This window comes from Rattus norvegicus, chromosome 16, assembly GCF_021556685.1.
Source record: "Rattus norvegicus strain SHRSP/BbbUtx chromosome 16, alternate assembly SHRSP_T2T, whole genome shotgun sequence".
NCBI lineage: Eukaryota > Metazoa > Chordata > Mammalia > Rodentia > Muridae > Rattus > Rattus norvegicus.
The window spans coordinates 77,309,004-77,313,687 of record NC_141549.1 but is presented as its reverse complement, the minus strand read 5'-3'; the positions used below and the strand labels follow the sequence as shown (position 1 = coordinate 77,313,687).

The 4,684-nt window shown below is 47.6% G+C and overlaps 1 protein-coding gene; it reads right to left on the bottom strand.

Moving 5' to 3' along the window:
• Positions 1 to 4,684, bottom strand: part of Erich1 (glutamate-rich 1) — a gene marked incomplete at its 5' end in the record, with an annotated part of 52,793,804 nt that overhangs the window by 6,350,676 nt on the left and 46,438,444 nt on the right.

Below are 4,684 nucleotides of genomic sequence, written 5' to 3'. Positions count from 1 at the left end.
CTGGTGCATATCTATTCAATTTCTTTTCTTTTTTTCTTTGAGTCAATTGAAAGACTTCCTTTCATTTAGTCAGCATGTAGAAATTCTGCGTACCCCCAAGGCAATATGCTGGGTGCCACCTAGTAGAAATGGGCTGGGGCTGAGGCTGGAGAGGTAGCTCAATGGTTAAAGAGCACTGGCTGCTCTTCCAGAGGACCTGGGTTTAATTCCCAGCAACCACATGGCAGCTCACAGCTGTCTGTAACTTCAGTTCTAGGGGATCTGACTCCCTTGCACAGATATGCATGCAGTCAACACACCAATGTACATTAAAAAAATAAATAAATTTGAAGAAGAAATGGGGTTGGGAGATTTGGCATGGACAGGAGGCATTTACAGAAATAAAGTAGGATGGAGATGGTCACAGTGCAAAGGAGACCTCACTAGAACAAAGTTGTGAGATCAAGAAGGGGTTTGCGGGGCTGGGGATTTAGCTCAGTGGTAGAGCGCTTACCTAGAAAGCGCAAGGCCCTGGGTTCAGTCCCCAGCTCCGAAAAAAAGAACCAAAAAAAAAAAAAAAAAGAAGGGGTTTGCAGGAAAAGCAGGACTCAGGAGGGTCTTCATGCAATGGGTAAGATGGGGTTAGTGGGTGGATCCAGGGCAGCCGGTCCCCGAGACCCTGAATTTCACTGTTTGAAACAACAAAGAGACAGCAGAGATCGGGGACTGATCCACACTTTGTCTTAAGTGAAGTTTTAAAAATATGTCTTCTGCTATGTTTTATTTATTGGGGTGGGGGAGTTATGAGTGCCCCAGTGCACAGGCGGAAGTTAGAAGGTATTTGGCCGAGTCTTTTCGCTTCCACCATGTGGATCCTGGGGGTTTGACCCACATTATCCTGACTTGGTGGCAGCATCTTTACTCACCAAGCCATCTTGCTGGCACAAAGCTACCACCTGCCACCACAGGACTGAGGGTTGAACTGGGGACCCTGCATATGCTAGACAAGGTCTCTGCCACTGAGCTGCATCCCTGGTCTGTTAACTCTCGATCAGGACTGCAGATGAGATGCTAGCGACTCCAGAGACATAATGACTGTTTTGCTCCAGGAGGCGATAAACGGAAGACACATCTGGAAAATCAACCACACTATGACCACAGACTGAGCAGACAGCTGTGTTACTCTCTAGACCGTAACTACAGCAACACAAAGGAAGAAAACCCTGAGCCAGTTCTTACTGACCTAGCAACGGCTTAACCGATGATGGCTCAGACGACATGTTACTACCTTGGTTCCTCCCCCCACCCCCATTCTGTTTTGGTTTTCTACTCCCCAGAAACAATTAGCTCCCAGGTCAGTGCACACAAGCATGATGCTTCTGCCTGCCTCTCTAGCGCCCCCTTTCTTTAGTGTGTGTGATGTGGGTGTATGCAGGTGTGCACACATGGAGTATACAAGTCAGAGGAGAACTTTCGGAAGCCATTTCTCCCCTGCTGCCACAGGTTGGAGCATCAAACTTTAGGCCCATGTGGTGTGCACTCTCTGGGGCTCATCTTTCTCTGGCCCCTTGTACACTATCTTCCCAGTCACGGGATGCAACCTCTGTTCCAGCTTTCTTCACCATGGCTTAGTTCCAAGAATCTATCTCATGATGTAATGTTTGCTTTCGGGTGTAGCTAATTAAAATTTTTTAGGAAGAGTCTTATCTCTCCAGGGTTTGTTGGTACTGCCCTGTGAGAGGCTCTTGGGAGAAAAGTAGTTTAAACTCACAAAAGACATTCACTGAAGCAGCCCAAGGACTTGATGGGGGAGGTGTCAGGTGATTTTCCGAAATCTCTGAAGTACCCAGACCAGTTCCATCCATTTGAGTCAGAGACTAAGTCACAGGTTTCTTGACTTCACAAAAGTCTGCCTTCACGCTCTGATCTAAGGTTTTAGACAGAAATGCATCTCTGCTCATTTCTGGAAAACACCGCTTAAGAGAGCAGTAAGCAAGGCTCCCAGGCCCGCTTGGTCGAAGCTGGCTTCACCCCTCCCCCACTGGAAGAGATTTTCTTTCGACACTAGGATTATTGAGACTGAAACCGAAGCTGAAAAGCCTCCTGGGATAGGAATACAAAGTCAAAAGGCCCCAGCATTCCTGAGGGGAGTCCTGGAAACCATACACAGATGGGGACAATTGCTCATTCTTGCAGGGAAGTGTCCAACTCGAGAGTCTTATGAATCATATTAAAGGGTCGGAGGAGCTCATCCTGGCCCAGTGCTGGTTAGGAAATGGAGGGTGCAGAGACTGGAATTCACCAGGAGAAGGGGATGAGTCAAAGGGAAAGTAAATGCCGCCCCATTATTCCTGGTTGATTAATAAAAGAGGGTAGCAGACCCATAGAGCAGCTATGATCCCAGTTAACTGCATGCTTGGTTTTGGTTGTCAAAGACCAGAGGAGCACAGAGCCTTGGTCCTGTCCCCCACAGAGCCCAGGCCTTGGCATCGCCAAGTATTACAGACTTTCAACTCCACGTGGAAAAGCTGGGGTACACAATCCTTAGTGTTTAAGTCTCCTTGGGTTTCTCATGAAGTTCGTTTTCAAAGCCACTAACAATTCATAACCGGTTCTGATGGCACCTAGTCACCTCCTACTGGCATAGAAGAAAATATAAGTTGATAAGGTTTCCTGCTCCCAGTGCCCCAACCCCCAACCATCCAGACCAAGGGAAGGGGTCCAGCAGTCAGCCCTGATCAGGAGGGAATGCATTCCAAGATCCCAGTGGGAGTCTGAAGACAGACACAGAAAGCATCTTTTTCCTTTAAGTTGTATCCTACGAGAAGATACAGTTACAATGAGATCCAGTAAGACATTGGTGGTGAGTTAGCAGAAGACTTCAACCGCTACATTCAACGGGTGCCTCTTGTTCCAGAGAATCCCTGCTAAGTCTCCCTTCAGGCTCAGCACAGCATGTGAGAACAGAAGCAACCAGAACATAGGTTTTCTTCCCTGCCCCCCTCCCCCAACGATACCGATGCCTTTGTCATTCGCTGCCAAGGCACTGCAGTGTTGTTGCAACAGAACTGCGTGCAGTCCGCCCCCCGCCCCCCAGTGCTTACAATTTCAGTTAGAAGTCTCCTCCTTACTGAGACCTTTACGTGTGATTTTTGTTCTTATTGGGAGCTTTGAATTTCTCACTGAGAGGAAACACTTTCTTTCAACCTTCTTGATCTTTCTTTTTTTTTTTTTTTTTTTGGTTCTTTTTTTTTTTTTTGGAGCTGGGGATCGAACTTTCTTTGGTCTATCCAACCCCATGGCATTTACTTGTGAATCAGGGCTACTAAATAAAATATCAGTTACCTGAGCACAGAGACTGATACTATGGGCGTTGATAACAGTGGAGACAGGCGGGCCCTTAGTGGCCAGTGAGCAAGAGAGTGTGGAGATGAGGGAGGGGCGAGGCGTGATCTGTGTCTAGGGAAAGATGGGTCCTGCCAGGGGGAGATGGCAAAGTCAGAGATAGACGTCATCAAGCTACTCAGAATAGTACACAACCTGAAAGGTTATCTGTTCCTGGAATTTTCCATTTAATATTTGCAAAATTGCTAGGGAAAGGGGAGGGCACTGTACTAGAGAAATGTTTGAGAAGTGGGCCAAAAAAACTGGATCCAAGAGTAAAGCCGCTTACAGCCAAACTCACACAAAGGAAGAAGAGACACCCCCCCCCCCCCACAGGCTTGACTTCTTCACACAGGCTGTCCCTTGACTTCTTCACACAGGCTGTGGTATATAGAACCTGCCTTCCAACAGAGACATGTGTGTCAGGTCTAAGAGAAACAAAAACAGAACTTTTTTTTAAAAAACGTTCATTGGTGTTTTGACTCCATGTAAGTCTATGTGAAGCAGTTAAGAGTTCCTGGAACTGGAGTTACGGACACGCGTGAGCTGCCTCGTAGTGGATGCTGGGAATTGAACCCTGATCCTCTGGGAGAACAGGGAGAACAGCTAGTGCTCCTTACCGCTGAGCCATCTCTCCAGTCCCAAAACCGAACTCTTAAGAAGCCCAACACGCTTCCAGGTAGTAAACGGAAGTCTGTTGGGGTGCACTCTGTGAGGGTTGTCTCTGTATATTCGACTGCTGATCGCTGCACCAGCAGAGAGCTGAGGGCTGGCCGGATTTTCGCATTGTTATTCTTATATGTCATCATTATCTGCCTCTGTACCTTGTAAATACCCTTCCTTCCTCCCTCACCTTTTGATTGGCTTAGCAAAGATCTGACAGCCAATAGCTAGGCAGGAAAGGGGAGGCGGGACTTATGGGCGGACCGAGAGAGCGGTAAATAGCCACATGGCGGGTCATAGGCTAGGATAAGAAGATTAAATTAGATGAGCTAGACGGGAGATTGCCCAAGGTAAAGGCCTAAGCTATACTAAAAAGTCTCTATGTCATTATTTAACCTCTGGCGGGTCCAAAAAGGCCCGCTATAGATGTCTAAACAATCGGTTTAGAAATGGAGTATCAGTGTTGATGTTGACTGGCAGGATTAGACGCCTCCTGGTGATCGGAATGAGGCTCGCTCCCCATATGTGTTTGGATTCTTGGTCCCCAGTTGGTGGAACTGCTTGAAAAGGATTAGAAAGTGTGGCCTTATTGGAGGTGGTGTGTCACTGGGGATGGGCCCCCGAGGTTTCAAAAGCCTACACCATACCCACTATGCTC